This window comes from Panicum virgatum, chromosome 7N, assembly GCF_016808335.1.
Source record: "Panicum virgatum strain AP13 chromosome 7N, P.virgatum_v5, whole genome shotgun sequence".
Lineage (NCBI taxonomy): Eukaryota > Viridiplantae > Streptophyta > Magnoliopsida > Poales > Poaceae > Panicum > Panicum virgatum.
This window is the reverse complement of record NC_053151.1, coordinates 20,263,347-20,286,763: the sequence shown is the minus strand read 5'-3', so window position 1 is coordinate 20,286,763 and position 23,417 is coordinate 20,263,347. Positions and strand designations below refer to the sequence as shown.

Genomic DNA, 23,417 nt, shown 5'->3' with positions numbered 1-23,417 from the left:
CGGAGCGCTGCCCTATGAAAAGCACTAGGTTTTTTGGACCGACAACCTACTCGAGTTGTGCCCTTCTCTCCAGAAGGACAACGATCACCCCCACCGGCGCCACTCTCTCCAGCTGCTGAAGCCATATTTTACTGAAAAATACCTTTATTTTCCACAAAATTATAAATTCTTACCATTACAATGCAAAAATTATTTACTATTACAATTACAATGATCAGATTAATAACTCTTGCAAATAACAATGAAATCATATAAAAAAGACGAAATGTATCATTAATCCTCAAGAAATCTCTAATTAATTGAAAGAATTCTCTATAACTTCTAATTACTTTGACACCCTTCAGTTCCAGGAGTACACTCTTTTCAATATCCAGAAACCCTCTAGAAGAAAAATAAACCTTTATTTCTGAAAATGTATATGTCAGTAATCTCAACCCTACGATGATGACACTGCCTTTCGGGGGGACACGGTGCGGTACAAGGATGTCACCAATCGGCCAGTCGCAGCACCAACATTTACGATTAATAGGCACAACACTTGGCACAGGCAGCATGCTCGTTGATATGCTCTCAGTACAACAACGGTTATGCTGACTGCGTCAAATGCTGTCTTCTTATCAATCGGAAGTGTTGGTGATGCGACCAACCGATTCGCGACGTGCTTATAGCGCATCGTGTATTCCCGAAAGGTAGTGCCATTACCGTTGGCTGGAGATTAACGACGTATACTTGTTTCGAAATAAAGATTTTTTTAGCTTCTAGATGGTTTCAATGTGAGCCTGAATAAATACATAACTAGAGTGTCAAAATAATCCATTCATAATACAAAAAATTCTAATATACTCATTTCATTAATTCATTCATGAATACAAAAATCAACTATCCACAATATGGTCATGTATACAAGTACATCACATGAAGTGTCTACACTCATTCTAAAAATTTCTACTATCCACATACTCATCTAAATCTAAAAGGAAATCACACCTACATATGCAATCTAGCTAAATGTCCAAGAAATGAGCTAGCTACACATTTTCTCTATTTCTAAAGCATCAAATGAGCTATACAAGCCAAGGAAGAAGAGAAAAACAAGCCCCAAACCTTTAGCACCGATGGATGGACGGGGAATCAAAGATCTTCACAAATGTGGTGAAGAAATGAGCAAGAACTCCTCTCTCCTGGGCCGGGAACAGCAAGAAACAAGTGAGCTGAATGGCTCGGGCGGGGGAGAGGGAAGGGGATAAGGGGGCCAAGGCCTTTTGTCCCGGTTGGAGACACCAACCGGGACAAAAGGCCCCTGTCCCCCCCGCTGGCCCGGCTAGCCGTTGGACCCGGGACAAAAGCCAGCTATTGTCCCGGGCCCAAAGGCTGCCAGGACAAATGGCCTGGAACAAAGGCCTATTCTATAGTAGTGAAGTTTGTCAGCATGTAAGTAAGATTTCTATAAAAAGTTTTATAGCTCTAGCATTACTATAAATTCTGTGAGGCAAAAAACGATAGCACTACGTTAGCATACCATGAGATTCATAACTCTAAGTGGATAGTATCAGATGCAACCTGCGGCCTCACATGCGCCCTGTGCCCCAAGCCCCAAATGGCTACCAGGGCCCAGGAGATCTGGTGCACCAGTGGCGGCATGTCCCTAGTGAAACAATGAATATATTCTATGAGCTTGTTTACAGTGGTTGTACAGTACCACCGGTACCATCTGGTACCGTTACTTTCTGAATATTCCTAACCATTGATTAAAAGATAATAATAAAAATATATATTTAAAATATAATAATTAGCCAAGGGTAATATAGTAATTGGTGTACCCTATACTAATACATGTGTATACCATGTTATGTATATACCATTCACCACATATTAATAGATGTATATACCTAGGTCATAGGTCATAGACTGTCTGTTCTAATCTGCACACATGCCGCAACGACGCCCCGACTCAGGCCGTCTCGCACTGCCGCCCTGGCTACACACGCCCAGGCTCCGGCCGTCCTGTGCCGCCACCTCGGCTCCACGTTTGTGTTGTGCCGGCATCGCCACCACCGTGACCCCCCGCAGGCGGCCCCGGCATTGACCCCGTCGGGCGCCACCGCCCCCGCCCCTGCAGTACGCTGCCGCTGGTGCCGTCGAGGGGAGTCACCTTCGTTCGCTGCTGCCCAAGGAGCCCCCTACGTGTCCCGCCGGCACATCAAATCATCGGCCTAGGCAGCTAGTCGCCGCTCCTAGTTTCGGAAGAAGCCAGACTGCTAAAGGAGAAATAATCTTGACATGAAAGAAAGAAAATGGACATGTTCTGTTCTAATTACTGCTCTGATGATTTTCATATACTAGATGAGACCCTGCGGCAACTGCCGCGGGGGCTAGGTAGATATACATGTAACCATAAAGAAGTCATTGAGTCTGTTTCTTTCACTGATGGAGTTCTCTACAACTAATTTGAACAGCATATATGTTGGCGCTACTTAAGTACCCACTTTATCCCTTGTTTATCCTTAATAATAGCATGAATTTAATATCAAAATCACTAACCGTCCTAACCCCGGCCTAATTATTGGTCATTTTCACACTTGCACATATATTTTGGAGGAACTTCATTTTTGCAGGTTTTTTGCCTATTTTGAAGCATGAAATGACGAGGCCCGTGATCGAGCGCTAACACGAAGAAAGACGAAGGCCAAAGCCCAAAGGGAGGACCAAAGCCCATGTTGATTCGAAGCCCATTCATGCACATCCATCCTCCAAGAAAGCCCAAAGGACCAAGCCCACGAAGATGAGATCAAGATACTTCAGGATTAAGCAAAGCAAATGAAGATTTAAGGAAGGATTCCCTATCCTATCCTTTCCTCGAAGATATCTCTAAGATAACGACGTCAAAAGGGGTGCAATCGTGAAGGACATAAACTTTAGAAGATGCGAGGAGTCTGCACGGGAAAAATGAGACCGAGGCGAGCCTGAAAGGGGGTAGGCCGGCCGGCCTAGCCCGTTTCTGAGGCGGTTTGCCCTCCCCTTCGACCGGTGGCTTCCTTGGCTTATAAATAGCTCGCATCTTATTCAACTCGGGGCATCCATCCACCCAGAACTCAACGAAAACCTAGGGCCAAGACCGGAGGGAGACGACGGCCACCGCAAGTCTTCGAAGTTGTCTAGGAGATGGCTTAGGCCACCCCTAGCCGCCATGGCCTCCCTGCGTGGTTGTGCCATGGTGGAGTTCATGAGCTAGTTGGAGTCGTCAATGGTATGTACTCGGTGGTGACGATCCAAACGAATCTATTATGTGAGTTATGGTAATCATGTCTTCCGAATCTATTAGCGATCATGTTCTCTCTTTCGATTTCGTTCTTTTCTTTGGGTTTGCTTCATCTTAGATCTATTATCGAGATAGATCGCTTAGCATGATCTTGTAGTCATGGTGGCTAGAGGTTCATGGCGGAACTACCAAAGGGGGTTCGACTTGCTTCAGGGTATTTCGTTCAAAAGGGGGGCGTCGTGACAGGCCGTCTCCACAGAGTAGGCGGAGTCTCGAGGGATCGGATTGGAGATTTTGAGTTTAAAGATGCTTTTGATTGAGATGCATGATTTATTTGCTCGTTAGCTTGAACTACAACTAGATGACGATAGGCCTAGTCATGTCTTTGGTTTTGCTATGATTAAGCCTATGTTCATGGATGAGATCAACCTTTACACATCACTCATATCTATCAAAGGTTTACCCTTTATATGCAATTAATGCTTCATGTTAGGATAGATCCGTTAGATTAGATGGAAAACCTTAGGTAGTTCTTTGTCGATCCACGGATTGATAAACCTTGGGGAATACTCTAAGGGAAAAGCTACACGAACCGTGCGCTTGCGGTATACAAATCGGGGCGCTAAGGAGCGTCAACATGCTTTTCTGGCGCCGTTGCTGGGCATCGGCAACACGAACCCAAGGGCGATCTATCTTGTTTTTGGACTAACCCTAATTTTATTATTGCATATATCCTGTGTTTCTTGTTTGTGTCCATGAATGCAGGTAAAACCCTAGCACAAAGCGATTGAGAAGTTCTCAACATCCGTACTTTGACAAGTCAATCTCACTCAAGCAAGTTGATGGCTACGTGAAGACCCGCTCTTTAGTGGTAGATCCTAACTTTTGTTAGTGGCCCAGCATCCGCTATCGAGTCCCCACTCCCCAAAGCAAAAGATGATAAATAAGGTACGCTACCGTGTCAATTGATTTTAAAGACTAATGTTTTTGGAAAAAAATTGTTTGTTCAAGCAATAGGTATGAAGCATGCCCGCGAAGAAAATTGTGCGATCGGATCATCATCATCTCCAAAGTGTTACTGTTGTAATGAGTTTTTCATCCAAGATCAGAGAAGTGCCATGAGCAAATAATAGATTATTTTGAAGCTCCATCAAGTCTACTTTCCAACGCATCAAGAATCATGAATTTTGGAGATCGGTGTGAAGAGTTATGGTAAAATCTTTCAACGCTGCGCGTTCTGAAATGTCTCTGGACAGAGCGTAGTGCCGGAGTAAAACGACCATAACTTCTTTATCCGGAGTCCGTTTGGGATCAATGACCACTCGTTGAAAAGGTAATTTCATAAGGCTTTCCATGGAGTATAATTTTAGTACATATTTTGTGTAGGATGATCAAGGAATTCAACGAAGAAGGGGCAGCAACAAACAATGGAGAAAGTGATGACGATGTCGCAAGATGTTTGGAGAACCTTGTGCACAAAAGTTGATGATTTGAAGTTGACCAACGCTAGAGGCAATAATATTAGAGGAACCATGATGCCACCCATCTTCTCCATGGGATGCTCAAGAAGCTTCTAGTCGAGTGCAATCAAAGAAAGAGACCGCTCTGATCATCGACACAAAGCACGGGAGCCTCCTTCGATCCCGACACCTTAGGCAAAGCAAGAACCATGGAGAAAGACCATTGGAGCCATGCTACTCGCTGGTGAATCAATGGTGATGACCTTGAAGCCAAGGATGCACAACAAGATGCTCCGAAGACCACAAGATCAAGATCATCGACATCTTCGGATCGATTCAAAAGAAGTCATTGTTATCATCAATATTTTGCTAAACCTCAGAAGCAAATAGCAGAATATTTTGGATATTCAAAAGCTCCATGAAGTTCCCGTCCCAACGAATCAAGAAACAAGTCAATCGGAGATTCCTACAAGCGGGTATGGCCAAAACATTGAAGGTTGTGCACTCTGGAAATTTCTGGACAGCACGCAGCGCCAAAAGTGAAACGGGCATAACTCCCTCGTTTGGACTCCGTTTAAAGCGAATAACCACTCATTGGAAAGATAATTTCATAAAAATTTCAATAGATCTATATTTTGGTATATGTTCTGTTGAGTATAGAGGAGAGATTCCATGAAGAAGAGGCAGGAGCAACGCGATGAGAACAAGATAGAGAAGATGACGATGATAACAATGAAGGCGAGCTTGGGCGATGTTTTCATCAAGCGTACATGATAAAATTCAGAGGCTTGGAGCAGAGGAAGAACCCTAATGACATTGGCAAATGAAGGCACAAGCAGTCGACCTTCGACAAACGAAGATGTTGCAAACAAACCACGACGGATTACAAGAACGCAACATTCAACACATGGAGACGTGAGAAGCAAATCACAACGGACCACGAGGAGTGCATCAAGATGACATTTCGCACAAAGCACCACGACTCCAATGAGTATGAAAAAGCTCCGAGGCTAAGGTATACAGTGAATTCTCAAGCTTCTATTGGTTTTGTTGATAATCGTTAAAAATCTCATGCTCGAACCAATAGTCAGAATGAAAGTTTAAATTCTACGCCTTGTTCTTTTCATGATGATAGGCTAGAAACACATGCTGTATTTAATTACACCATGCCTTGTTGATGAAATTTAATTGAGGATGTGATTATGTTGCATATGTTTACAAATAATTGCAAATTTCGATCTTGCTTTGTGCTTGGTCAAGCTCATGACCCTAAAAGAGCACATGTCGGGAGAAGCCCCGAATTTCACTAATGATGCAGGACATGAAACTCAAATGATGAGGAGGGAAACTGTGCCCAAAATTTTGAACACCATCATCAACATCTTCAAGTTTCAAGAACGGACGTCGCTAAACCTCATCAATTTTGTGCACAAGTCCAGAGATTTACAATGCAAGAAAGTTGAATATTCAGGATCTCCATCAAGTCCTCGGTTCAACGCATCAAAGATCGATACAATTGAAGACCCACGGGAGGAGCTATGTCTCAAACATCGGAGATGCACGTGCTGAAATCAGCACGGGGCAGATTGCAGTGACGGGAAAAAGGGGCATAACTCCCTCAATTGGAATGCGTTTTGGGCAAATGAAGACTTGTTGGAAAGAATATTTCGTGCACCTTGCATTGGACCAATTGTTTGGCACAATTCCCAATCTGGACAGAGAGGAAAATCTGTGAAAAGAAAGGTAGCGACGAATGACAACAAAGAAGGAGGTGACCATGATGTGAAAGACGATTGGGCAAGTTTTCCATTAAGCGTGATTGATCATGTCTAACATGGGAAGTGGAAAAAGAGCTGCATGGAACACCTTCACCTCTTGCATGAACCACCATGGCTTCGCATCAATGAGAAGGTATGTAAGAAAGTCGAGCTCTATGACTCTAAATGAAGCGCTTTGCGGGAGGTAACCCGATCTTTTATTATATATATATATATATATATATATATATATATATATATTAATATGACCGTCTACATTGCACTCTTTAATCGGAATATCAAGTAACATTGTACCGTTGCTCTAATAAAAACTACAACTTCATGTTGTTCATTCTAAATGTTATTGAGGGGGCACTTTGTTATTTGATCTTGGGAAACTTGTAGACATTTTTGTGTGCCTATTAGTGTTTTGAGACTTTTTCTTTGTGTCCTTTTAGAGGGAAATATGAAGTGTTGCACCACCCTTTGATTCTAAACTTGTGGACTACTTAACTTAGGCTAACTTTTTGTTTTGTTTTAGACCACCTCATCATGTCATATCATTTTGTTCACCCACCCCGTGTTGCATTGCATACCATGTTGTTCGTCTCACACTTGCATTCCATTGCATGTTGCATTTAAAAAAACCTTTTCTAAAAACATTGACTAGCCTCGCTTTTGAGATCCTAAAACCCTTAGGAAAACCACTCATAGAGCAATCCTAAAACCATAGGTTATGTTTTTCATTCAAAAAAATCTAACTTTTGTTTCTCTCTAGTTTTTTTTGAAACCACCTTAGATAGAATTTCTATACCCAACTCTCTCTCTTCAAAATTTTGTTTTAAGCCAAAAATATAGGAAACCCATAAATCTACTTCTAAAACCTTGTTAGCTCGGTTGCTTGATCCTTTTTTGATAAATAACCTTTTCATTGACAAAAGCCTCACTTCTTATGAAGTGTTGCGAAGGCTTTTTGACACTCTTAACAATTGTTTTTGAATAAACTAGTTGCGGAACAACATCGAAAGGTCCTTTCAACCTTGCTAACACTTGTTTTTGCTAACTTTGCATTTGCACTTTGCATCCATTCCATTGTTCATGCCCTCATTTTTGCTAGCTTGGTCTCAATCTTATTGATGTATGCTTTCCTATCCATGTAATGCTTATCATCATAGCATTTACCTTTTGCAATCTTGTGTAAATGTGGTGTTTAAACTTGTTTGCGGACCTCCATCTTTAAGCTTTTTTGACCAAGATAGCAATCCATTTTCCTCTCATTTGCATACACACACCTCCCACTTGCATTCTCATACACCCATTAGGTTTAATTTTCACTAGACTAATTATGCCACAAGTTAAGTATCTTAGGGGATGTTTTTTGTTTGTTGGCAATTGTTTCTACTCCCAACTGACACCTTGGGGGTAGATTGTGCACTTGAATTATTTTGCAGGCATGACAAAGCGTTCCCATAAATTCGTGATCAAAGAAGAAATCAAATCCATCAACATCTCCAAAGTTCGAGAGCAAGCCCCGCTGTTTTCATCAAATTTTGCACATCGACAGAGATGTACAAGGAAGAAAAATTTGGTATTCAGAAGCTCCATGAAATTCCCATTCTAACGCATCCAAGATCAATGAATTTGAAGACCCGTACAAGGAGATATGGCAAAAAATTTGGACGCTGCGCGTTCTGAAATTCGGAACAGATTGCAGCGCTGGGATAAAATGGACACAACTCTCTTGTTCGGAATAAATTTTGGGCGAATATGGACTCGTTGGAAAGGAAAATTCGTGCACTTCGCAATGGAACAATGTTTCAGTACAAGTTCTGTTCTGGAAATTGAAAGAAAAATTCATGAAGATGAGGCAGCAATGGGACAACAAGGAATTGAAGGAGGCGACGACGATGTGAAGCAATGATTGGGACCATGACTTAATACAAGAAGAAGTTGAAGGAAATTGAGGCAACAAAGGTGAAGACACATTGAAGATGATATTCATACACATGAGGGAAGGACTTGAAGAATTTCAAGATGGTCCATCTTCTCCTTCCACGCCTAGCATCATGCTAAGCATGGGGGAGGATTTCGTGGACAGGGAAGAAAAATATCATGGAGTAAGATAATCACGGTTGCCACAAGATGCTCATGATTCTTCTTCCATACTTAGCACAATTCTTAAGTATGGGGGAGGCTGCGCTACACTTCACTACGAGCATCGAGAAGGACGGTAATTCTTCCTCAACTCTCTCTTTTTGTAAATGCTTGTACATATATGCCTTCAACCATAGATGCAACTTTTGTATATACCTCTCAACCTTTCACATGGCTTCTAGGAGGACAACCTAGTTTTGTTTTTATTTTCAATAAGTGTAGGATCACCATCACTTTGTGCTCGCCACATTGATATATTTTGGCAATGCCTTATGCTTATGGAAAAATAATGAAAGTTGCTGCTTTGTTTTACCTACGCTATATTGTATATGACTTGATCATTTGCTCTCAATTAAATGGAATTAAAATGATTAAATACCGGCTCTTTTATTTGTGGAGGTTAAATGACTAAATTCTAAACCCACATATTCTATGTTGCTCTTTGATTTAAGTCTACCGATGACCTTACACCTTGTGTTGTTTAATTTGAAAACTTAATTCCTATGCTATCTACATTTGTGAATCTCTTGTAAAGTTCTACCTACCAAAGCCTATACATATTCTTTTATGATGAAACCTTTAGATTGCAAATTTATATTTTGATGAGTTGGATTAAGATTGATTTCTTTGGTATGAGACTAAGAAGCTAGTCATTCCGTTTTTTTGTGTAACCTTCTTTCTGCTAGCCTATTTATCCATGTATTGTGAGTTTCTACTTCGGGAATTTTGCAAACCTCGCTGGATATCCACCCTAACCCAAAAATATCTTTTTGTGATTACTTCCTTGACCACAACCCAATTTGAGTATGGATTATCATTTCGACGGAATCAAAAGAATCAAGGGCACCATATAAAGAAAAATTTTGGGAGACAAGACTCCCCGGAGATTCAAGCGGTTCTATGAAGAAGAAGGTGTATTTGAGATACTTACCCTAGCTAGTTGGTTCTCCCACTATTCATACTCGAGGACGAGCATTCGTTCAAGCATGAGGGGATGGCTGGGTAAGTATTCTATGCTATCAAAAGTTCTAAGGAGAAAAAGAAAGGAAAAAAAGAAAGAGAAAAATAGAAAAATGAAAAAAAGGAGAAAAGAAAAGAAAAATGAAAGAAAAAAAAGAAAAGAATAAAATGCTCCTTAGCTCTTTTTGGCTTCATTAATTTTCCAAGTTACTTTGAAGAATTATTCCATACTCAAATCTTCCAACCATGTGCAATCCGATAACAAGAAATTCATTTGTGTCTCGGGATCATCCATTTGCCACTTGCACATGTCCACCTATCTAAATGTGTGTATTTCATCTTTCTCCCTCTCCAACATTATTTTCCAATGGCCTTTTTGACAAGTCTCAGTAAATCCAATAGATCTCTCTCTTAGTTTTACAATATTTCAGATATAATATTTTGCTAGTATTATTTTTACCTACCAAGCTCCACATAAGCCTTCCACTTTTATATATGAGTAGAATAGGTTGAAGACAATCTAACGTAGGCTTGAGCGACTTGATGAGATGAGTATTTCCATGATCTTTTGCAAGAGAACCTCACTTATGTTTGATATGCATTCTTTTGAAAACTCTTCACGATAAAATAAGGTAAAGGTTTGAAGTTCGCTTAAATTTGAGAGCATTGCATTTATTTATTATTGTGGCTTATTCTTTAATTGCTAGCCTATCTTCCATAATGAAAAAGTAGCCGGTCACAACATGAACTTAAATGCTAAATACTTGAGAGAGCAATATGTCTTGTTATGTATGACTAAGTGCAGAGAGGACATTGAGGGGCAACGCTGATTTCTTTATAAGCAAAGCTCCTGGACTTACTCGAGGATGAGCAAGGTTTAAGCATGGGGGAATGTTGACGCTCCTTAAGTACCCACTTTATCCCTTGTTTATCCTTAATAATAGCATGAATTTAATATCAAAATCACTAACTGTCCTAACCCTGGCCTAATTATTGGTCATTTTCACACTTGCTAGAGGACCCATTATTTTCAAACCAATTCAGTGCACCAACCTGTATTAAGATGGATAGCTAGAAACATGTGTTGAATGGGACAGCCGAAAATATCACAAAAAGTTAAACTGAATAAAAAGTAGGTAAATAAAATTGGTTAAGGATAACGCAAAAAATAATCCTGGAAAAAACATCACCAAAAACTACCTGCCTTCATACTTTTCGAAGACTAAAACATGTAATTTCGTTAGAACCAAGCAATCTCTGAGCGCACCCTAATAATGTACACATGCTAACCAAAATATACCTATTGGTATGAGTGTAGATAGGGCACCTGTAGCAGCGGAGATCCTGAAGTCCAAGGCATCATGGAAGCAGTCCAAGCGTTAACAGGATGGTGGGCTAAGGCGACTGATGTGGTGGCAGCCGGGGAGAAGGAAGTTTCCAGCGGCAGCAAATGGTCGGCGTCAGTGCAGATCTTCAGGGAACCGAAGGGGAGAGTTGGGGCAGATCTGGAGTGGGGTCGAGGGGGAGAGAAAGCTCCGGAGGAAGAGATGCTCATGATCCCCGCGGGTATAGGCAGGAGCCGGATGAGATCGATGTTGCTGAAGAAGAGAAACGCGTGTGGATCGGGGTAAGGGGATGGATCAATCGATTGGAGGGCAGAAAGGGGAAAGCGCCTGGGAGATGTGCATGGACGACCAGATATCTCTTAGACCCACTGATCGAACGCACACGATTATGTGGGAAGCAGATAAATAGTGTTACAGTAAAAAAGGGTAAATGTTGTAGTGAACTTTTGAGTCTTCTATAGATTTGTTCAACTACCAGAGGAGATAGATCGTGATCCTGTGTCCAGCATCACCAACGCTTAACTAAATGAAATGGCTTCACATCGTCCTATAGAAACAACTAAACCAACGCCAATGAAGCCAGCTGCTATCTCAAATTGGTTCACGCCAATGACCTTTATACCCTTTCTGAATTTAAAATTAATAATTAATTTAGGTACCGGTGCTACCTGCATTTGGTACCGGTCCCACCATTTTAGTACCGTTTGGTACCGTACCATTGGTACCGTCTATTTTTGCACCGTCTAATTTCGAACGAAGGATGGCTCTTATTTTTTCCAACCATTGTAAGTGGACAGTATTTTGTAAGGCAAAAATTGATATCGCTATGTCAGCATACCTGGAGATTCATGACTCTAAGTAGACAGTATCAGCTGCAACATGCGGCCTCACATGCGCCCTGTGCCCCAAGCCCCAAAAGACTAGCAGGGCCTAGGAGATCCGGTGTACCCATGGCGGCATGTCCCTAGTGAAACAATGAATATATTCTATTTGTTTAAGTGATTTTTGAATAAAGTCTACCTTGTGTCACATTAGATATTTGGATGCTAACTTAGATAATTAAATATGTGCTAATTATAAAACTAATTACATAAGTTGTGGCTAATTTACGAGATTAATCTATTAAGCATAATTAATCTATGATTAGAAAATGATTGTTGTAGCATCACACATGTAAATATGTAATAATTAAGCCTAATGAATTCATCTCACGAATTAGCCCTTATTTATATAATTGGTATTAAACATCTGATGACTGAGACTTAAGTTTGGCCATGGTGACCGCAATCGTTCGACTGCCATGTAATTGATCTCTGCTCAGCTTGGCACCACCTCTGTGGCAACTCCCACATCGCCCCGACCGGTGCCATCGCCTGTCTCTAAATATGGAGATTACGATTATGAAAAACTAGACTACCAAAAATCTACTACCTCCATTCTTTTTTTAGACACTGCTGAACTTTTGCTCAACGTTGGTCCACTTGTCTTATTCAAAAAAATTATGTTGTACTGATCATTTATTTTGATGTAGTTTACTTTATCATTGAATATATTTAAAAATATATTATATTTTCATAAATTTGTATTATTTTTTGAATAAGATGAGCGGTCAAATGTGGTACAAAAAGTCAACAGAGATATACATTTAAATATGGAGAGAGATATATAACAAACTAAAGGAACCATCTTTATTGTGTCGCATACAATGAATTACGTTTTGACAATTTCATATACATTTAAATTTTATTTATCTAACATCGCGTGTGCGGACGACACCGTAGACGCGGCCTGCTCCTTCACGGCGCATGCACGCAGCGGCAGTGGCGGAGCTATATGTAGGACATACGGGGCTGTGGCCGCACCTTGGTCTAGAAAATATATTAGGCCATCACTAGTTAAGCAGTAAATCAGCTGGGTTATAGGCTTAGTAGCAATCGCGAGCTAACTATATACATTGAGTAATGGTCTCATCTCCACACATACATAGACATGAGTTTTGCTTTGTTTCTTTGGGCAAGTCTGCAATGTCAGTATGAGGAGGGAGGAACTCTTGTCTCGCTACTGGCTCGCTTGATACGTTCGACTGCTTGTTTTTGCTATAGTTACTGTATTTTCTGGTTTGCTACATAAAATGGTTCGCTGGTCTCTACATTAATCAATCAATTCGTTATTTTCCAACCCACAACAAATAACACCAGCTTCTGCTTGCGTGGTAGGAGTATAATTTTGAATAGTATTTTTTTAGTTTTGGTTATGGTCAACATAACTGTTGAGCTATAAAAATGACAGATGCAGCGATAATGAGTACTCCTCCAACTCTGGTTGGCTCCCCCTTAATTATTATATCTCAAGCTCCGCCACAGCGCAGCGGTGAGCGGCCTCTGGGCTCCGGCCTTGCCTGACGCCCTCATCGAGTCATCGTCTTCGAGACCAATTAACAGCCACAGTGCGCTCCTCCCTGACATCCTTGGAGCAAACTGATTGTATTATTATTGCCTGAATGATCTGGCAGCATATACTGATCAAATACCCTTCTTGCATTGTTTCATCCCCGTCGGCGCGGTGATTACGTGAATGCATATGCAACCTCTCATGTAAGCTCACTCGTTCAGGTGCAGGTTGGGACTTGGGACCAACCGTCCTCCTGCAACGCCCAAGGCCTCATATCCTCATGCCCTGCAGCTGCGTCGTTCCACTACTAGAAAACAGACCAAAAATCCAGGCCAAAGAAACCACTTGTTGCTTGAACCGGTACTAATGGGAGACATCAGCACCGGCTGCATCAATAGCCGCTACTTTTGGCCTGCACCGAGCGCTGGCAAGGCGCGCCACGGCACAAACCGGTGCCAATGCACTGACAAAGACACCGGTTAAATCCTTCAGTCGGTACCAAATTGGCCATGCATCAATGGCACCGGGTGGTGGCACAACTCGGTGCTTATGGAGCAGACATTAGCACCGGGTCATGCCATGACCCGGTGTCTCTGCTGGCACTGGACATAGGCACCGGTTGGTGCTTTCAACCGGTGCTAAACAAGTACTTTTGGCACCGGTTGATTAGCACTAACCGGTGCCTTTGTGCTCCTACTACAAATACCCTGTCCCCTTCTCCCTCCAAGCTGCCGTGAACTCACTGTTCATGGCAGCCGAGTGAGGAAAGGGGACGAATTTTTTCATTTTTTTAAAAGTTAGTAATACTATTTTCAATACTTTTATAAATTAATTTTGTAGATTAATTTTGTAGATGTAGTTAGCACATGATTTAGTTTATACACATAATAAATATTTGTAGATATATTTTTGGACCCGATTTAGTTTATGGTTTCATATTATTGTTATATAAAATATTAGGCATAAGATAACTATTTACTTATATATAGTTAGGATTTGGATTATTTTATTTTTATATTAGGCATGCATAATATATATATTTATAGTATATAATTTTGATGACACTGCAATTTAATTTGTTTCATAATCAATCATTGTTTAATTTAATATATTATTATTTTAGCTTCAATTTTTATTTAATAATGGTTATGGTGACACTAGTTTGATGTTAATATATAAAATATGAACCCAGATGAGTCGGCAATGGATGTACATGGCCGACCGACGTTCAAAGGAGTTCATTGATGGCGTGCATGAATTCAAAGAGGCAGCCGAGAAAAACAAGTATGGTAGTTTTGTTCGTTGTCCATGCAAATTTTGTATAAATGAGAAGGATTACTCATCATCAAGAACCATCCATAGTCACTTGTTCAATAGTGGTTTCATGCCGAACTACTATGTTTGGACGAAGCATGGAGAAAGAGGAATTATGTTGGATAATAATGAAGAAGAAAAGGACAGGATTCCTGACTTTGCAGCCAATTACGGTGCTTTTTTTGATGACACTGCAATGCGTGAGGCTGAGAAAGATGCTGAAGGACACGTTGTAGAAGATGATCTGGGTCAGATGCTGCACGAAGCTGAGGAAATTTGCGAAACAGAAAAGGAATCGAGAGATCTGAAGCGTATGTTGGAGGACTACAGAACATTGTTGTACCCAGATTGCAAACAAGGCCAAAAGAAGTTGGGTACCACATTGAAATTGTTGTAATGGAAGGCATCAAATAGTTTGTCTGACAAGGGATTCGAGGAGTTGCTGAAACTTATAAAAAACTTACTCCCTGAGGGTAACACCTTGCCGGAGACAACATACGAGGCAGAAAAGGTTGTTTGTCCTTTAGGATTAAAGGCACAGAAGATACATGTTTGCCCTAATGACTGCATCTGATGAGGACATCACCACGCTGGACATGCACGAACCGGCCTCATCTCCAAGTTACAAGTCGACTCCAACTCGGTCTTCATGTTCATATGAGATTCAGCCAACACCCCTGCACGGTTTCGGCTATATCTCCCTCATACAGAGTCGGAATGAGGTGATCTTGGATGCGTTGGAATCATGACGACGAGTCGCTTCTTTTGGTTCTGGTCCCACCTCCAGAAGCCTCGTGAATCATTCTGTGTGACCACGGAAAGGTGTTGTGACACCTGTTTTGGGCCTTTTCAGGCTTTGTTGTCGGGCCTTAAGCCCAAGTTGTGGGCACCCCACCCCTGGACGCCCCCAACCCTAGGTCGCCCCTAGCTCATAAACTTAGTAGCCGCCGCTGTTAGACTTGGGTTTTGTTTAGTTCTTGTGTTTTTCTTCGAGATACAGAGATTGATTCGTTGTAAATGTGGTGACAAGTCCTTTTACAGTGATCCAGGGCCCCCGTTCTTGATCTCCTCCACTATGTTGATTAGTCCTTCGCAATCGAGTTCTTGAACCCCACTTTGATTTTTGCTTCATACACATTTGCAATTTCAGATTGCGTGTTTATCCTTTCTTGCTTGTGTTCTTCGATTTGCTTGCAAGAAAAGCCTTCTCGGCGAGGTCAATCAAGCGGTGGTGTACCAGTTGCAAGCTTCGAATTCGTGCCTGATTAGAAGTCAGATCGCCAACGTCACGTACTCCACCAATCGAATCTACCCAACCTCTCGGAAGATCGGGCCTACTCTTTATCAAGTGGTATCAGATTTCCCGTGAGGTATTACCCTTCGTTTCTCCCTTTTGATTCGTTTCGTCTCACTGTCCAAGAGTCCACAAAAACCTTACAAAAAAATATCACTATCCTAGAACCGTTTTAGCCTTTGCAATTTCGTTTCAAATTTGCTTTGTTGAGTTTGTGTCCGTGGTCAAGTCTTGTTGCTGGTTTAGTGTGTTCTTAGTCGTAGTTCAATCGCGGACAACACTAGGTTCCCAAGCTCTATATAAAGTGGCCCTGTCGCACATGATCATCAATTCATCATCATATATATGCGGAAAGCAAACCAACTCAAGATGGCTGAAAATTCACCGAAGCGCATCATTGCAATAGCGGGCCTAGCCGCAAAGATCCTGGTGTTGACGGCGCTTGCCCTTGTCTACTTGGCGGCGGCCGCGGATGCCCAGGCGGTGCCGACCTGTGGCTTCCAGGTCGGCGGCGCTGTTTGCGGTGATGGCCGCTGCTGCAGCAGGTTCGGCTACTGCGGGTCCGGTCCAGCCTACTGCGGCTTCGGCTGCCAAAGCAACTGTAATGAGGGTCCTGCTCCCGCACCCACACCCAGTCTCGCTGGCGTGGAGCTGGTGAAGGTAGGTGAGCAGTGCGGCATTCAGGCTGGCGGCGCCACGTGCGCTAACAACCTCTGTTGCAGTCAATTCGGTTTCTGCGGGCTCGGCGCCCAGTACTGCGGCGTTGGCTGTCAGAGCAACTGCCATGGGAGCCCCACCATTGTGGAACCGGTGAAGGCAGTTCAGCGGTGCGGCATCCAGGGCGGTGGTGCCTTATGTGCCAATGGCCTCTGCTGCAGCCAGTTCGGCTTCTGCGGGCTCGGCGCCAAGTATTGTGGCGTTGGCTGCCAGAGCCAGTGCTCGGGGCCATGACTGGTGGGAAAGCTGAGAGGCGGCCCATGAGTCCATGACATCGCATATTCGCATGCATGTTTTCTACTACCGGAACGAGCTAGCTATATATCTTGTGCCACTACTATATGTCCTAGGTATTTACATGGGGGCTGAGTTATGCGTGTTCATGGCGAGGCCTCTGGGTGTGTGTGCGCACTGATGAGTGTGTTTGAGTGGGTGTGCTCTGCTGAGCCTGGGATGGCATGTTGACATGGGCAACGGCGAGTTTGTGGCCATGCATGTAGCGAAGAATAAAATGGATAAACAGAAAATATATCCACAAGTCTTTTTTTTCAAACACAACAAACTCACGGTGTGGGACAAATTCCTTGTTGTGTCCAGATGCTGTCAGTGTGTCCTCGACTCGCTAATACATAGTATATATACATACCCGGGCTTCACAGCCGGGTGCAAGCAGGCCGGCTTCTCTTCCGGAGCTAGCACAATCATCAGTTCACCTGGGCCATCCAGAGCCCACTCAGGCCTATCCCAATGCTGGGTCTTATCTTTGGGCCTTGGGCTGATGTGGCAGGGAAGAGGTGATGTGGCAGTCAATTAAATGAGCCAAAGGCAAGACCTAGGTCTTAATCAAGATCCAAGGTCTTGACAACAACCGATACAGTAAGACCTGATTTTATTCTCCCAACCTATGGTCTTAAGGTGGGTCTTCCCACTTAGGACCTAACCTCAAGACCCAATGCATTGGGAATGTTGGGTTTTAAGTTGGGTCTTCCCACTCAAGACTCAACCTCAAGACCCAATACATTGGGAGTGGCCTCATGAGTCGTGAGCAACCACGACGGGTCACCGGGATCGGTCTGGATAGGTCCAACGCCAGTGAAATGCATTTATCAGTTCACTACGGACGTGCCGCCACTGGTGCACCGGATCTCCTGGTAGCCGCCGGTTGGGGGCTTGGGGCTGTGCCACTGGAGCTGCCATCCATCAGCCCCGCACATCACACGCTATTAAGGTTGGCAATAGTGGGCTATATGTTTTATCGGAGGGCCATCAAAATCGCTATATTGGCGCTATAGAGCCGCTATAGCCCGCTATTGCCAACATTTTTAATATCGGGTTAAACATCGCGTGGCTTCCTTCCCAGCGCTATAGCAGCGCTATAGCGGCGCTATAGCCTGCTATGGCCAACCTTGCACGCTATATGACGGCATCCGCCGGAGCCCATAATATGCTAGCATTTGGACATGGTAAGAAATCGATCCCGCAGAGGCGCACGGATTTATGCCGCACAAGGCACAACTGACCTGTGGCTTTCCAGTTTTTTTTGTTATCCACGTGTAGTATGAGTTGTGCTGGAGTGTGGTGTATACATATAGGTATTAGTCGTGTTTGTTGTTTTTCAGGAAACGTACCTTGAAACTTGACAAATCTATAATCCATCGTCACTTCTCGGTTCTTGCGTGATGCCCAACCAGCCTTCCGTGGCACAGCGCCACGCCGGGCCATGGACTGATCACCGACGAAACATGCTGCAGTCGTACAAGAACACAAACGAGTGTCTATAAAACGACACTCAATTAAAGAAGATGAAGAGAAGTACTCAATCATTTCCATTTTCAAGGAAGATGTCCCTCAAAATTATATATTCTCACAGAAACATTTTTGAAAGAAGTTAGTAATGTAGATTCTCTAGATAGAGGAACTATTTTTCTTTTCTGATTTCTAAAATCTGATAGAATCTAAGAAACATTTCTGACTTTTTCTTTGAACCTATTAATCATTTGGAGATGATTCTCCAGTATCATCGTCACTTCTGGGTTCTTGCGATGAGAGATTCATTGGACCCTTCGCCTTAAGAAAAAAAGAAAAGAAAAGAAACTTAAGAGAGGCCACTGATGCTGCCCCCCGCATGGCATGGTCGACGCGGCCACAGCACGGTGCGGGCCCAACATAGTTTGATCCAAAGGCATATAAAAATGTTACAGAAAGTAAAAAAAAATGACATTGTTCTGGTTCTATCAATCTGTGCTCCTGTACAATTTGTTAATTCTGAGAGAAATTATCTTTTAAGCTTGTAGATAAATATAGAAACCATGACTAATTATTTTACGGTACTACAGAATAACCCATGTTTGCCAGCTCATCACTACACTTGAAACTGACAGAAATACAACTATTATTGCTGGTTCCTATGACAGCAGTGAAGCACTCGATAGTGAAACATGAAGCTATCACTGCCGGTTGACACGAATCAGCACTGAAACCTAAATTATTACTGCTGGTTGGTGTTACAAACCGCAGTGAAGCCGCGTGTTTCCATTGATTTTATTCTCACTTCATTCTTTTGAAAATCGTCAAAACATTGCTCCAGGAGCTCTAGTAACTATTATTGAATTTTAGGTATGGAATTAAACACGTCTTGGTGAAGATCCAACAGGCTCCAGTGAAATTCATTGAAAATGACAAGGAACATGTTCCGGACGAAATCGTACATAAAAAATGTTCCGGTGCCAAGAACCGTGAAGATGATAGTCCATCAGATGAGGCCTGCCTGGGGACACTTTATGCCATCCGCTCAAGAAAACGTGGCTCTCAAGCTCATTTGACAGGAACGACATATAACAAGGATGTCTATAGTCTCCCTGAACGAGAGTGGACCGAGTCAATCTAGAAATGACAAACAGAGATGCTGACGTGGATGCACTATTCTATTTGGAAATTCACTAGTAATTCACTAGTTTTATTACTGATGTGCGTTGCTACCCTCTCTTTTTCTTCTATGTCAGCAGTGACCTGAACCACACTCTCTCTATAGAATTAGATTCCCAATCAACCAATAAATCGGTTAGATCAGCAGGCTCGTCCCCAGAGACGCACTCTAATTCTTAAAGAAATACTCCCTCCGTCCCAAAAAAAAAGTTCATGAAAGGTTTGGGCACAGGAATTAAGGAAGAGGAGAGAGATAGAGAGTGCATAGGAAATGAGGAGGATTGAAGGAGGAGAGAGATAGACACATACTCTCCCTATAGACTTTTTTTGTGGGACAAATTTTCAAACCCTTCATGGACTTTTTTTTGTGAAACGGAGGTAGTAATAAAGAAAGAAGAAAACAAGTTCATGGAAGTAGGAGACCACTATTATGTTGACTTAATGGGCCTAAGAACGTCGTTCCTCTTTACAGAAGTTGAGTCCGAGCGAGATGCCTCGGCTGGACGATGCAGGTTTGCCTAAGCTACTTCATTCTTGCTATTCTTGTGAGAAATGATATTCTTGAGAATAGGGCCCAGAGAGCGCCAGTCTATGAAGGGAATTCTTCGATTTTGGGTCGGATCATGGGTCAACTTAATAATAGGCACACACCCCTTTGCTCCAAAAAGGTTATCGAAAAGATCTTGTAGACTGAAAATCCGCGGGTTTACCATAATAATCTGTTGACCAGGGCGTTTCGCTTCGAGAAAGTAGGAAATAGTAGGCTTGCCGGTTGAAAACACGATCTGAGAGTGATGGTCGTACGAACCGATGTGTTGGACGGGAATTTTGAAGCAAATAAATTATTTGATACTTTCAAATGATCTCAGATGAAGAAATGATATACATGAAAGTTGTAAATCTTGACTAGATTAACAACTTCATAGTTGACAAGATTTTTATTTGAGGTCATTTTGGAACCAAAACATATGCTACAAGTTTTAGATCTATTTTAACAAATGAATTTCTAAAATTTTAGAATTTGTAGTTGACAAGATTTTCATTTGAAGTTATTATAGTTTCCAAATGGGTAATACAAGATATTGTTAAGTGATGTTAAAAAGCAAATATCTCATCTTTGTACACATCTGATGGTGTAGTTGGATGGTATGGAAGGATCGCGCGAAGCTGGTGGTTGCGAGTTCGAATCATGGAAATTGTGTTGCATGCACAAAAAATCACGCGAGTGATGGGGGCTATTTGGAAAATTTCAAATATTTTTTTATTTTTATTCATAATAAAAAATATTATTTAAAAGTTATCCACTGGCAGTGAAGGGTGTACCATTACTACTCGTTCGTATTACAAACTAGGAGAGATAGTGCCTCCACTACCGGTTGTAGATCCGATAGTGATGCCAGGTTTTGACCCGGCACAGAAGGCTGGTTCCAAGTAGTGATTAAATCTTTTGACCATAGGAAACTTTGATTTTTATCTGAAACTTCAGCTTCCAAAAAACATGGTTTTATGGTCCAACATTGGTAACAACTAGTGCCCTATACATAGAATGCACTGTGAAAACCCCATATTGATTCAAAGACCATATGGATGTCTTTCTTTCATCTTGGACGCTTATTACTCGAGCCACTAAATGGTGCCAATCCAGTAAATTATTGCTAGCCAAAGATCTTCTAAAAGATATATTCAAAGGATTAGCTCGAAGAACCACACTAACAAATACACTTCCCTTTCTCACAATGTTATAAATCCTAGGATATTGGTCCCTCAAGGCTACTTTGCCTAGCCAAGTATCCTCCCAAAATCTTATTTGAGTTCCCTACTCAGTGTGAACTTACCCAAACTCAAACTTTTGTTTGACTTTCATTAAGCTAGATCAAAAGTGAGAGTTGCCGGGCATATATTCAACATGTGTAATAGTTTTGTGCCTCAAATACTTTCTCCTCACGAGAGTTTGTCATACCTATCTTCATTAATAAGCTTTAAAATCCATTTACTACTCCTATTTTGCACATCAAGAATAAGAATTCCTGAACCTCCTTGATCTTTCATGTGAATACAGAGTACTTCATCTAGTGAGTATGTACTTCTTTTTATGCTCATCACTTTGTCAAAAGAACCTAGACCTGTAGTAGTCTAAATTCTTTAATACCTCATGTGGTAATTCAAAGAAAGATAGCAAAAAAAAAAGGATAGATTACTATGAACTATAAATTAATGAGAAATAATTTATTTGCTCATAACCGAAAGCATCTTTCCTTTCCAGCAACACTGAGTTTCTTTTGAACCTCTTTGACTTCTTTCCGATCCACATTTCTAAAGTTTTCTATGATGTATAGGAATGCCTCAAATCCACAAAGCAAAAGCTTCATGTTCTTTACTTGTTCAATATTATTCTTGGTAAAAAGGTTAGTATCATCTGTGTATTGCAAAACAAAAAGACCATCATCTACCGATGCTTGATCCGGATTGTCTTATTTGTAGTCGAGTAGGATTCCATCTTTACAAGGATACGTGAGAGACGTACCTCCGTCAGGCACCTTGTAAAAGCCTAGTTGGGTCCGACGTACGTTTTTGTTCCGTCGAATTTGATGTATATAAAACCAAGTTACACAATATACCAAAGTCGCGAGTAAAGCTTTGTTCGCTGGTGCAGTGGCAGCTTGCACCTTTGTAATATCCAACGATACGGTGTTTAAACCTGTCCTTACTGACGTGATTATATACTTGTGTTTTCCAGCAACTCAGATCGACACGGACATGGTTAGACCGGAGTAACCGAAGGCGTAATGCGTTTGGATGATTGGAGCATTGGACACACAGTCAAAACGGGACTCGATACTGTTTCCGTGTTTAGCAAAACATATCATTCGTAACTGATTTCACAACCGTATTAAACTATTTTCTTATTTACTCATTTCATAAATATGAAAAGTTCTGACGTCATCATTAAGGTTTTTGTTGTTTTTTATTAATACTACCACCGTTCGTTCCCGACCATTTCTCATCATAATTTTCATCACCGACACCTGGTTGTCATCATAATAGACACTATCACAAGCTCTATATAAGGGGTCCCTACCGCATACTCATAATCATACGCGGTTAGCAAACCAAGATGGCTGAAAATTCACCGAAGCACATGATTGCAGCAGCGGGCCTAGCCGCGAAGGCTCTGGCACTTACGGCCCTTGCCCTCACCTACCTCGCGGCGTCTGCAGAGGCTAAGGCCAAGGCGGTGCCACAATGTGGTGTCCAAGCTGGCGGCGCCGTGTGCCCCAACGGCCTTTGCTGTAGCCAATTCGGCTTTTGTGGGCTCGGTGCCCAGTATTGCGGGGTCGGATGCCAAAGCCAGTGCTCTAGTGGGGCCCCCCGCCACAGAGGTGAAGGCAGGTGAGTGCGGTGTCCAGGCTGGAGGCGCCCCGTGCCATCCTCCCAACTGCTGCAGCCAATATGGGTTCTGCGGGCAAGGCCCTGAGTACTGTGGTGCCGGCTGCCAGAGCCAGTGCCCGGGGCCATAACGGCCGTGAAAGCCGTGAGGAGGTGGCGCCGGCACATCACATGCGCATGTTTATTTTCTACTACTAGAATCATGTTTGCTACCATGTGCCACTATTATATGTGTCCTAGTATTTATTATATAAGGCCGCCTGAGTCATGCGCGTTCATGGCGAGGCCGCCGGTTGTGTTATGTCGTGTGTTGAGTGCATTTGAGTGGCCTTGTTTTGCTGAACGTGGGATGGCACGTAGACGCGGGCCTGTGGTCGTTAGTTTAATTTGTGAGTGGGTGCAACCAGTGGCTGCACATTTTTAATTTCTTAAAAATAAATGGATTTCCCCAGT

The 23,417-nt window shown here is 42.3% G+C and overlaps 1 pseudogene; it reads left to right on the top strand.

The window, feature by feature from the left end:
- The first annotated feature begins 16,304 nt into the window (after window positions 1-16,304).
- LOC120680993 lies at window positions 16,305-23,095 on the top strand (annotated as a pseudogene).
- Window positions 23,096-23,417: the final 322 nt, after the last annotated feature.